Below are 13,476 nucleotides of genomic sequence, written 5' to 3'. Positions count from 1 at the left end.
CCTGCCTGATGTCTATCTAATGTCTGTCTGTCTGTTTAATCCATTTTGGGCGGGAACCTCTTTTGGTGTTCTACAAGCTCATAGCGCACCACCGAGTGGCACGCTACGAGCTTGTAGGTCTGCTATTTTTGAAAAATGACATAGAAACATAGCTTTTTCAGAACACTGTCAGGATGTAGAAGACATTTTTAGAATCTGATCTCAAGTCAAAATGGGTTAATAACCACTGCCGATCTTTCCGCCTCGTGTTACTGTAAGTGCGTCTTCATCGTTGAAGACAACGAACTACGTACTTTTAACAGCAACTCCGTCTCCAAACTACACCCAAGGTGAGCACTTGCTGCACATGGAAATGGATATAAAAATAAATCAGCCATTGATGTGGAGTGCCTGGCTGTGTGGTGACGCACGTTTAAAGGTCTTACAGACAGATTGTCGTATGGATGACGCAGGTGTTCTGACGCTGAACATCATCCCTGTGTACTGACCGCAAGGGTAATACACTGGATTTGCCACTTCTTTTTTTAAACTATCTCGTCGCTATACTGTATTTATTTACTTAAAGGGATTGTGACATTAAAAAAAAGGTTTTGGAATTGTTCTTGTTTTTTTTTAGGTTTTCTAATCTCAATTGCACCCAAAAAACATGAACTTTTAACATTCAGTAGATTTTCTGTGATCTGGGGTTTTCTGGCTCAAACGGGTGCTCTGATTTGCCGGCAGTAAGTGACATCACTTACTGCAAATCCCATATATGTCAATGGGATTTGCCAGCAGATGTCACTGTTTCACTGTGTTGCCTGTTTTCATTGTAGCTCAAAAGGCCCCAAAAACCCCAAAGAAAACTTCAGACCACAGAAAATCCACTGAATGTTCAAAGTTCAGGTTTTTTGGGTGTAATTGAAGTCATAAAACCTAAAAGAAAAAAGACAAAGAAAAATAAATTAAAATGAATGTCATAAAACCTTTAATTAGATAGTATAGTAGAGCCCAAGCTTGGCCAAATGTGCTGACCTCGTCACATTTGTGATGACGGCTATGGAGGTTTTTTTTTTAGCCCAAGGAGTGTTTTTTTGTGTGCAAAATGCTTGGAGTGGATTCAGAATCATGAAAACTCCCTAGTCAAATGCTATACTTAAAGCATAATGACATTTTGAACATTTTGCCTATAGGTTGTTAATGGTATGGTCACATAAAACCCACGATCAATGATGACAGCCGGTCAGCAGGTGGATTCATTTATGTATGTATATAGACAATATTTTAGGCCAATAAAAAAAGACTATATATACCAAATTTTCCACTCCAGTCCACACCCCGGCTGCTGGACTAATAGTCTAAAAAGTCTGAAGTGAGTGGTACTGTACTGTACTGTACTGTACTGTACTGTACTGTACTGTACTGTACTGTACTGTACTGTACTGTACTGTACTGTACTGTACTGTACTGTACTGTACTGTACTGTACTGTACTGTACTGTACTGTACTGTACTGTACTGTACTTCCTCCCTGGCCTGTGTGTGTCTGTCTGTAAGTTAGGCTGTGCAACAGTGGTGGTGAACAAACGCTATAGCGCTATTTTGCTGTGCTCGGACACAGCCAGGGACAGACCTAGGGACCCAGGGACACAGCCACACACAGGGACAGACCTAGGGACCCAGGGACACAGCCACACACATAGTTGTCTATAGGAGTGGTTGCACCACTGAAAAATTTAATCAATAATTTCAAACACACACTTTTAGCCTATAGATAGCTTTTATAGGGGTGGTGGTGACATCAAAAGGCATCCGCTCAACCCATACTGTATGGCCCTCCTGGGCCACCATCTAACTGCCATGGAAATTATATTATACTGTACACTCCTTAGGCAATGCTGAAATGCAAGGTATTATTAGGCCAGTGAAATATTCACACTGCTTTTCTAGGGTTTTGTGGCAATCCAGAAAAAACCCAATGACTCAGGAATTCATCTACTGTGTGTGTGTGTGTGTGTGTGTGTGTGTGTGTGTGTGTGTGTGTGTGTGTGTGTGTGTGTGTGTGTGTGTGTGTGTGTGTGTGAGAGAGTGAGACAGATTTTGGGGTTAGCAGAGTGGGGACTCGGGAGACGGGCACATAGGGTGTTGCAGAGAAAATAATTTGCATACACAGTTTTGGTTTTGTTTTTTTGTTTGTTTTTTGGGGTGGATGCCGATTTGCAGATTAGAGTTAAGCGAACAGACAGACGTCTGCAAGCCTGACATGGCCTGGCGTGACCCGTTGATGAGGGCCAGGCTCAGACTATTTCTTTCTTTAGATGAATAGGTCGGGCACAGGTTGGGAACGGGTTGGCTTGGAGTCTTGGACCCTGAATTACGTTAATAACTGTCAAAATTGTGCGGTGTGCAGCGGTGTGCATTTCACTGGTAGTCCGGCAGCCGACAGGCTTCTTTTGTTTAAAGTGGGAAATTTCGTATATAGTCTTTTTTATTGGCCTAAAATATTGTCTATATACATACATTCATGAATCCACTTGCTGACCAGCTGTTAGTATTGGGCAATTAACTTTCCTTTAGCTTTAAGTAGTTTTATGTGACATGTCAAACTAGGGGGTTTTCATGATTCTGAATCCATTCCAAGCATTAGTTTTGCACAAAATACATTCCTTGGGCTAAAAGCAGCCATAGCCACTACTAGTTTGACATGTCACATGCTACTCAAAGCAAAAGGAAAGTTTGACATTTTTGCCTGCCACAGGATGTTAAGTGGATTCATGAATGTATGTATATAGACTAGTATAGACAATATTTTAGGCCAATAAAAAATACTATATAGCAAATTTCCCACCCGTTCACCTCGGCTGCCGGACTATGGCGATGAAAGGAGAGAAGCTCAATGAGTCTAGCTACAATGAGTCCACGCTATGTTAGTACAGCACCCCTGGTCTCTGAAACCTGCTGAGTTAGGAGTGAGAATATGTTGGTGGATGTGATGTAACGCTTGGAACATCAATCTGAAACATTTCATACCAAAGAAAGGCAGACCATAAATCTTTAGTAGCATTGCTGCTGGATCAAGTATAACTTGGCTTTAGTCCTTTAACTTAAAATGGAGTGCTGGTTCATCATGCAAACCTCTAACTTCACACTTTCATTTCCAATAGTCTTGTTCTCTGAGGTTTGTGTCTGTGCACGCATGTTATTATGTGGGTGTGTATGTGGGTGTACTGTATGTGGTCTTTGGACTCTGCTCTCTCCATGAATAGACATGCAGACCTGCTCATAGGTAACAAGGTGCATGGAAACAAGACAACTAGTCACAACACACTAGTCACTGGTATTTTCATACACTTGTACAGTCTGGCTCAACAAATCGTTTCATTTAAGTGGTATAAAAGTCAATCAGATATATATATTATATATATATATATATATATATATATATATATATATATATATATATAGTATAATATAATTTTGCCTTTTTGACAGGCCTAAACATTCTCCCCTTCCTCCCCACACACAGGAATTGTGTGTGGGGTTGCACGATTTTGCAACCCAGTTTTTTCACCCAGTGCCAATTATCTAATGTAATCCTGGGCACTACACTTCCTCTGCCAACCTGGGGTGGGGGGGGGCAGCGGACTGACCTCATGCCTCCTTCTATGCATGAGGAGTCCAAGCTGCTTCTTTTCACCTGACAGGGGGGAATTTCCCTGGCCGGACGTAGCGCGTGGAAGGAACACGTTATTCCAACCAGTTCCTTTCCCCTCCATCAGGCACCCCGGCTGGCCAGGGGGAGGCAGTTTAGAGACCAGGATTACTGCATGTTTTTTGTTAGGGTACCTACCCTAGGGGACACGGGGAGAACATGCAAACTCCACACAGAAAGGCCCTTTTCTTTGTTGTGCCCACTGCACAACAAAGAAAAATAATAGAGTTCGATGAGCTCCAAGAAAGATCGATGATGAACATAAAACATTTTTTTCTCACTACATTCTTTCTATGCAATTCTTTGTTTCATTTGCAATGCATAAACACTTAAACAGCATGCTTCAAAACCTCTCTTTCTGCAAAAGTATTAATGTCTGTAACCCTCTGACTATTCTTCTCTCTCTCTCTCTGTTCCCTTCCTATCTGGCCAACAGGGTTTTAATAGCACCCTCTGTGACACCAACCCTCCCTGAGATCCTGAAACAAGCTCTCATTACCCAGGGGGGGGGGGGGGGGGGGGGGAAGACAGCTGTTTTTTCTCACTCCTTCTCAGACTCAGACACACAGACACACAGAAACACAGACACACACACACACACACACACACACACACACAAACTGAACACAAAGGCCACACGAACACACGATCCTATATTGAAATTGGCTTACGGGAGGTTGTTTCCGACCGTCACCGGTTGTCCAGAACCAGAACAACCGATCCAACCAACCATGCTCATATATGGGCATGCAAATATACAGGGTATGTGGGCATATAGTCCAGGGTTTACTGCACAATGTTGTTGGCATGGCGCTGCGCCATGCTTGAAATAAATTGCGCCATGCCAAGATGCCAAAAATAATAATAACTAGAACTGCACTCTGTCGAGTGCATACTTGCTTGTTGCACACTAGTAGGCCATAAATGGCCAACTAGTGCGCAAGCAGAGCGCGCATGTAATGTTTTCGCCCGCTGTAAACTGTCAAATCTCAGTATCTCTGTGAACGAACGTTTGAAATGATTAATGTTTAGATGTCATCATTTAGAGCTAGTCATACACATACACATTTGAGGCTTACGCAGAAAAACATCAAATTTGTGTCCGTATTGCTGGATCAATGATGACGAAATGACCATATTTTTACGTCATCATTTAGAGCTAGTCATACATCAAATCTGTGCCCGGATTGCTGGACCAATGATGACGAAATGACCATATTTCTTACATACACACCACGTACTCTGGTCCCAGCAGATCAGGCACAATTTGGTAAATTATTTTTTATTGATTATGTATATAGTATACGTATGACTAGCTCTAAATGATGACGTAAGAAATATATATAGTATATATATAGTATATAGGCATATACTATATATGTATACATATATACTCTATACTCTATACTGTATAAAGTGTGTAGTTGTAAGTTGATTAGCGGTATTCTGTGATCGGCCTGGTCCAAAAACCGTGACAGCCGTTCCGCCATTTCAGGACCCCCCCAGAAAAACATCAAATCTGTGCCCGTATTGCTGGACCAATGATGACGAAATGACCATATTTCTTACGTCATCATTTAGAGCTAAATGATGACGTAAGAAATATATATAGTATATATATAGTATATAGGCATATACTATATATGTATACATATATACTCTATACTCTATACTGTATAAAGTGTGTAGTTGTAAGTTGATTAGCGGTATTCTGTGATCGGCCTGGTCCAAAAACCGTGACAGCCGTTCCGCCATTTCAGGACCCCCCCAGAAAAACATCAAATCTGTGCCCGTATTGCTGGACCAATGATGACGAAATGACCATATTTCTTACGTCATCATTTAGAGCTAGTCATACACATACGTGTATGACTAGCTCTAAATGATGACGTAAGAAATACGTGTATGACTAGCTCTAAATGATGACGTAAGAAATATGGTCATTTCGTCATCATTGGTCCAGCAATACGGGCACAGATTTGATGTTTTTCTGGGGGGGTCCTGAAATGGCGGAACGGCTGTCACGACAAATGGACCAGGCCGATCACATTACTTGCGCGCTCTGCTTGCGCAAGTAATAATAATAATCTTTTGAGGGGGCTAGTGAATCATGGTGTGTGTGTGATATGAAATGTCCAGTACCTCCCCAGTGTCTGCCCAGTGGCTCCCCACTGTCCCCTGAGTGCCTCCCCAGTGTACCCCTGAGTGCCTCCCCAGTGTCCCCCTGAGTGCCTCCCTAGTGTCCCCCTGAGTGCCTCCCCAATGTCTCTCCAGTGGCTCTCTAGTGCCTCCCCAGTGCTTCCCCAGTGTCTCCCCAGAGCCTCCCCAATGTCTCCCCAGTGGCTGCAGTTTCTCCTCAGTGCCTCCCCAGTGTCTGCCCAGTGCCTCCCCAGTGTCTCCCCAGTGTCCCCCCGAGTGCCTCCCCAGTGTCCCCCCGAGTGCCTCCCCAGTGTCCCCCTGAGTGCCTCTCCAGTGTCTCCCCAGTGCTTCCCCAGTGTCCCCCCAGTGCCTCCCCTGAGTGCCTCCCCAGTGTCTCCCCAGTGCCTCCCCAGTGTCCCCCCCAGTGCCTCCCCAGTGTGCCCCTGAGTGCCTCCCCAGTGTCTTCCCAGTGTCTCCCCAGTGTCTTCCCAGTGCCTCCCCTGTGTCTTCCCAGTGCCTGCCCAGTGTCCCCCCCAGTGTGTCCAATAGCAATAATACAAATGAATCTTAATTAATTAATCAAATTAATTAATTAATTAATTAATTAATAAAAAGCCCCCCCCGCTCCCAGCACCATGCCAAAGCTTTTTCCTGCAGGAAACACTGTATACTAATGACATCAGGGATCTCCATATAAGAGTATAAAAGGGACACGGGTAGACAGACAGACAGATACAGAAATCTCCATATATGGGCACAAAAGGAACACACAGATGGGTACAACGGGTACTCTGACACCCGACACTATAACTCAGACATATTGGGTACAACGGGTACTCTGACACCCCCGACACTATAACTCAGACATATTGGGTACAACGGGTACTCTGACACCCGACACTATAACTCAGACATATTGGGTACAACGGGTACTCTGACACCCGACACTATAACTCAGACATATTGGGTACAACGGGTACTCTGACACCCGACACTATAACTCAGACATATTGGGTACAACGGGTACTCTGACACCCGACACTATAACTCAGACATATTGGGTACAACGGGTACTCTGACACCCGACACTATAACTCAGACATATTGGTACAGATGGGTACAACGGGTACTCTGACACCCGACACTATAACTCAGACATATTGGTCGGGTCGGCGGTGCACCGTAGGTGTGAGGCAGCCAAAAACCAAAAAGTAGAATAAACTCTCACCGCACGCACACACATACGCACGCACACCAAAAGAACACTAGGTCTATTCTCTATTTCCACATGTCTGTCTGACTGACTGGAGTTAGCAGACAAACCCCATGGTCTAGTGGAGGGACGTGGATCAGAGAGACTCTATTCAACACTGTGAGCTGAGCACAAGACGAAGCTATACATCCATATTACAGTCTCCATATAGTGGGACTTAAATGTAACACACACACACACACACACACACACACACACACACACGCACACACACACACACACACACACAGGCACACACTTTATTTATAGCTCCCCGCCTACAAGAGCAGCTCTAGCTGATGTAAACCATATTTCACACTTCACTGAAACCTCTAAACGAGACTGTGCCACACATTCATTCTTCATCACAGGACACTGGAGCTACAGTAAAACAAATAAACAACCCTCACTTGAACTCTGTGTGATGAGGTTTGACGCTGTATAATCCTCACTGGACTAGTTTGAAGATTTCAAAAATGATAACAGTCAGCCAATTCTATTTTATTCCATAATTTGTATGTCATCAGATCCAATCCTGGTCCAATCCAATCAGGTCTCGGGCGAGGACAAAATGCAAGTTGAGGAAGCTCTCAGTTCTGAACTCGTAAAAATAAGTACTCGGCTTTCCGATAACAACAACTGGCATTACACCTTGGTAAAACAGAATACATTCTTCCACATTCCCTTAGTAATGTAAATGCAAATGATTTCAAGGTCAGAATTTAGTAATCTCAAGCAAAGAAGACTACAACAACAAAGTGACAGGTGAAAAGATCAAAAGTGTCAATCAAAGAACAAGACTTTTGGGTAGCATTTCCTCTTTTGTCGCTTTTGTCAACAACAGTTCTCTCACTGATTATAATACTTTTCGGCCTAAAGCCCATCCATCCATCTTCAACTGCTTATCCGTAGTCGGGTCGCGGGGGCAACAGCTCCACCAGAGTGCTCCAGACTTCCCTCTCCAGAGCAACATTAGTGACTTCCTCCTGGGGGATTCCGAGACGTTCCAAGGCCAGTGAGTCGATGTGTTTCCTCCTACTGCGCCTTGGTCTGCCCCGGGGTCTCCTCCCAGTGGGACGTGCATGGAGGACCTCCCTAGGGAGGCGCCCGAGAGGCATCCTAACCAGATGCCCAAACCACCTCAGCTGGCTCCTTTCCAGGCGAAGGAGCAGCGGTTCTACTATGAGTCTCTCTCGTGTGACTGAACTTCTCACCCTATCTCTAAGGGAGATGCCAGCCACCCGTCGAAGAAAACTAATTTCGGCCGCTTGTATTCGTGACCTTATTCTTTCGGTCATGACCCACACTTCATGACCATAGGTGAGAGTAGGAACGAAGATTGCTCGGTAGACGGAGGGCTTTGCCTTCTGGCTCAACTCTCTTTTCGTCACAACAGTGCGGTACAGCGACTGCAATACCGCCCCTGCCTAACGCCATGGGCCTAAAGCCCATGACTCACCTAATTCCAACACACTTTGATACGTGTGAATGAGGCCTCAGGCCTCATTCACACATACCAAACACCAATCAAGCAAATGACTTTTTGTTTTTTTGGGCTACCACAATGCTTTTCCAATGGGAGTCACATGGTTTTGATCAATCAATCAATCAATCAAAGATGGATCATGCTTTTTTTATAATATGTTTCTCAAAACAGGAGGAGTGATCTTCTGTAAATTGACTCCAGTGTTCAATTCACTGCTGCTTTGATGGTTTGGTCGTCTTTACAAATTGCTTCAACTCGCTTCATTGACATTTACATAAAGTACAAACCGGCAAAAGACTTGAGAAGCAGCGATACATAACTCGCTCTTAAGTGCCTTGTGTTTGTGCTTAGTTAAAGTAGATTAATTCAGTCTTCAGATAAGTGTATTCCGTCTGATGAAATATTATCCTGTCTACATAATGTCAGGATTGACTCTTTCTGATGAAATGTAATGTAAGCCTGTCTAACCCATTTTGACCTGATATCAGATTCTAAAAATGTCTTCTACATCCTGACAGTATTCTGAAAAAGCTATGTTTCTATGTCAATCATTGTTCGATTTTTCCAAAATAGCAGACCTACAAGCTCATAGCATGTCACTCAGTGGCGTGCTATGAGCTTGTAGATCTGCGTGCGTGCGTGCGTGTGTGCGGCACATCTAGGGCTTCAGGAACATTTCCACTCAGCTCCTCTGTGAGCCAACACCACCAACCCAGTTCCACTCCTCCTCACCAGATACTGTTCCTCTTGTTCCATGGCAGAAGCCTCGTTCTCCTCATTAAAACACAGGTACATTTTATAGGGCATCCACTTTTAATGAAGCCTCAACCCAGTGTTTATTTATGGTAGCGCAGACCTGTTTTACTAATTATTCACAAGAGACCCGAGGAAGCATCCGTGTGGTCGAACCTTCTATGCTTTGTCGACCGGAGTTCCTCACGACTAAATACCAGTCCCTCTCCTTTTGAGAGAATGAGAGAGATACTCTTTAAGAGTCTTAACTTGACTTCAGTTCTATAAGCTGTAGAACTGTATTCACTCTAATTAACCAACATGGCTTGACATTAACTTTTTGAGTACATTTCCCATTCACTCCGGAGCAGGGGTCATCAACATGCAGGCTTGTGATGGGCATTTTCCTCAAACAAAATGGTTGCCACGGACATACAAAATGAGTGGTCAATAATATTACAATAAATACAAAATGTCCAGTAGACACGATGAAGAAAAGCACACTGTTCCTAAAGCTGTGGGTGGGAGAGTGGTTTGACCATCACACTTTTCTTTCAAGCAATGTGAAGTGGTTTTAAAGGACCACTTCACCACTTTTCAACCTATCTTCATATAATAGGTCCTCACTAATAATCATGAAATAATGGCGCAATACTTTTCTACTGTCTCATAGGAGGGCTGCGGGCAGTTCAGAAACCGTCTTCCAGTGACATCATCGATGGGGAATACAAGCTAATAGAAACTGCAGGCTTTCTAGACCTGAAAAGTTGCAATGCGAAAATGGAAGCCATCGTTCTCACGATAATGAAAATCTAAACATTTTTGTAAAATAATATTGTTAAAAAAAATATCTGCCTAATGATGATGTCACTGGAAGACACTTTCTAAACTGCCCAAAGCCCTCCTATGGGACACAGACTGAGGAGAAAGAAATCGTGCCATTTTATCATGATTATTAGTGAGGACCTATTATATGAAGATAGGTTGAAAAGTGGTGAAGTGGTCGTTTAACTTGTGAAGTGGTTTTAAAAGAAGCATGTCATGGATAAGTGGTCAGGACAAAAAAGGCCTTTTCGGGGAATGAATTGGTTATTCGTCTAAACTGTTCTCACGTCATCCACCGGCCATTATATAATATCTAAAAAACAGACTGCAGTGAGATCTTTCGAGGCGCAGTCATAGGCATGTGCTGTATTCGCCACTGTTTGGTACCGGTTTTAACAAGGTTTGTATACCTGGCATTAGGGAAACCCAGCTCTCATCATGGTATGTTAAAATCAGGTCATTCCTGACCTTGATTGGGGGGGAGGGGGGGATATTTACATGTCGGATACAACAAAATGTACACATATGTTTTTTCATTTATTCATCAATAAAAATCTAAATAAAGTGTTAAAAAAAAAATCAGGTCATTCATTGGCATGGAAGAAATTCGTTATTAATGGTTCTCAGCAGTGGCGTTTCTGGGTGTACTGACACCCTAGCCCAGTGGTTCTCGAGGGGTCCTTGATGGGGTTCCAGGGGATCCCTGTAGCATTTTTGCTTTATCACATCAAAATCAGTTTAAACACTTTAAACCTATATTATACATCAGCAAGCATATACAACGATGGACAGCAGGCATCTTGTCTTGATGAGAGTGCCTGTTGTAGGTCCACTGTAGGTCCACGTGATACATGATACACCCCAATACACCAGTAGGACAAGCACATCGGTTGTATCACTGAGCATGTGTATCACACCCTTTCCACAGATGGCTGCATCAGGGACATAGGAAATAATGGTGATGTCTGCCTCATCATGACCAAAATGTGGTATCCATCTTCAACACTAAGATGTACGACATGCTCAACAGCTTCTGCTTAATGTTCTTAATTGTTAGATCTTAAGTTGGTAAAGGACATTACTATTCAGAGAATTCACAACAGAGTGGGGGAAATGTTATGGGATCATAGAGATGATCTTTCAGTGGGTGAGGATACACCCCAATCCTTTACAACCAGGACACACCAGTGGGTGAGGAATACACCCCAATCCTTTACAACCAGGACACACCAGTGGGTGAGGATACACCCCAATCCTTTACAACCAGGACACACCAGTGGGTGAGGATACACCCCAATCCTTTACAACCAGGACACACCAGTGCATTTGCCATGCAGCTGAGGAATGACTGTATACCATGCATCCCGCCAGGATGCACCATTACATTATCTAGCTGTTCTGACTGATTCCAGCATTCCTGCAAGATGTCAACAAACATCTGCATGTCAGTCGTGAGGTGAATTCTGTACATCTCAACCAGTGACCGACCATATCTGCTGCCTGCTTGGAGACCTGGTTGGATGATAAGGGCGACCTTGACCTGACCTTTAGCACATAAGCATAAGACTGACTGGCAATTGAAACTATAACATCAGAAATAGCTTCTACACATACAGTATGACCCCCCCCCCCCCCCCCCCCCCCCATGAATCACCATACGTTCACAGATTCCCTCACAAAAAGGCAATAATTTTTTTAGTTTTTAACATAATTTTGTACAATGGAACGTCGCCTTGGGATGGACGCCATCTTTGATTTGGCAATAAATAATTAACCGATGGTAATTTCACTGATTCAGCCACATTTCTTGAACCCTAAAACCTATGTTTAGACACCAAAACTACCTTTCTATGTTGAACAGTATTACCGGTAGATATAAAGCCGTTTTAAGCTCCTAGCAGCCATCTTGGACGCCATCCAAAATCACTATAAGCATTAATCCCCTCAGTTGATACCGAACGACCCCGCTGGCTCACGGACTGTCTCAAAGTGACCTTGAGTCGGTTAAGTGGCCCTGTACGGGCGTGAAACTCTGAGAGTGTACAAATGGTACATTTGTACACTCTCAGAGTTACTTTACCTTGAAATTAAAAAGGTTGAGAACGACTGTACACTAAATGGAACAGAGCCTTAGGAAGTAGGGAAGGGGAGGGGTAGGGAAGGGACCCAGGATTCTGTGTGCATAGAGCCCATTGCCCGTGTTTGGAGAAGGGGAGCCGGGGGTGAAGGGAAATGTTTATCACTGCGCTAGCGATTCTAATGGCTGTCAGCGGGGGGTATTGAACAAGAAGAGTGGGATGGAAGCCTCTTCACTGGCTGGCAGGTGTGCCAGTAGTGTAGAAAGATATATATAGTTCACTGCAACTTCCACAAAGCAGATATCAACTAACAAAATCTTAAGAATATTTGAAATTTTGACTCACCTACGGTGGAGAAGCAGCGATGTCATCAGGCACCATTTGAGAGGAAAACATGGAAAATGAGAGAAGCAGAAAGAAAAAGAACTCTGTTAACTTCTGAGTTTGCGGACATCATACGACCAACACGACGACATGCTCGGACGAGGCAGAGTTCATGCAAGGCGGTAGGTAGGTGGGGAGTGTGTCGCCCCAACAAAGACTAACATCTTATACTCTTCCCTCTGTGGAAAGAAAGGGTCAATGAACAGATTTTTCAAAAATAGCAGATCTACAAGCTCGTAGCGCGCCACTCGGTGGCGCGCTATGAGCTTGTAGATCTGCTATTTTTCAATAGCTAAAGCATAACATAATGCTAACACCAAAAGGGGTTCAAACCAACATAACTATATCAATAAACAGCCAGCCAACGAGGAAAAACATGTTAATTCGGCACAGAAAATGCGTCACCCAAAAAGGCACGCGGGAAACGATAAGAGATGATAAAGAGATTGTTAACTGATTCATTCACAGTAGAGGATGAAACGAGGAGAGACATTTTTGGTTCTGGTTTTTGGTTGGAGGAGACAGTAGACAACATATAGCCAAGAGGTGTGGCTATATAAGGAAGGAACGAGTCAGCCAGTGGTTGATTAGTAGAAGCACACCCGTCAACAGCAACCTTGTTAATCATGACAACATCCCAGCGATTTGAATCATGGGTAAGAATAAGACACAGACCAAAAAAAAGCCAAGCCAATCCAAAGCCCCGCACTTGGTGGGAGCTTCTCGTTGTGCCCGTGGGGTTAGTCACTCACTGCCAGTTGGTACGGGACAAGCCAAACCGGACCCAAGCCACTGTCTTTAGATATGGGATGTCCATGCACGGGAAGCGGTACTATCTATATTCCTAAGGGTCTAAATACACCACAGCAACCAGTCCTGGGCAGTACATT

General features: G+C 43.8%; 1 protein-coding gene across 1 annotated transcript in view; it reads right to left on the bottom strand.

Annotated features, from left to right (window-relative positions):
- The window catches only part of LOC310867778 (uncharacterized protein), a 132,064-nt gene that overhangs the window by 41,272 nt on the left and 77,316 nt on the right, over nucleotides 1–13,476 (bottom strand). The gene's annotated exons all lie outside the window — the stretch shown is intronic.

This window comes from Protomyctophum parallelum (genome assembly GCF_964188405.1).
Source record: "Protomyctophum parallelum genome assembly, chromosome: 12".
Taxonomy (NCBI): domain Eukaryota; kingdom Metazoa; phylum Chordata; class Actinopteri; order Myctophiformes; family Myctophidae; genus Protomyctophum; species Protomyctophum parallelum.
The sequence above is the reverse complement of the archived record's forward strand: the minus strand, read 5'-3'. Positions and strand labels throughout refer to the sequence as shown.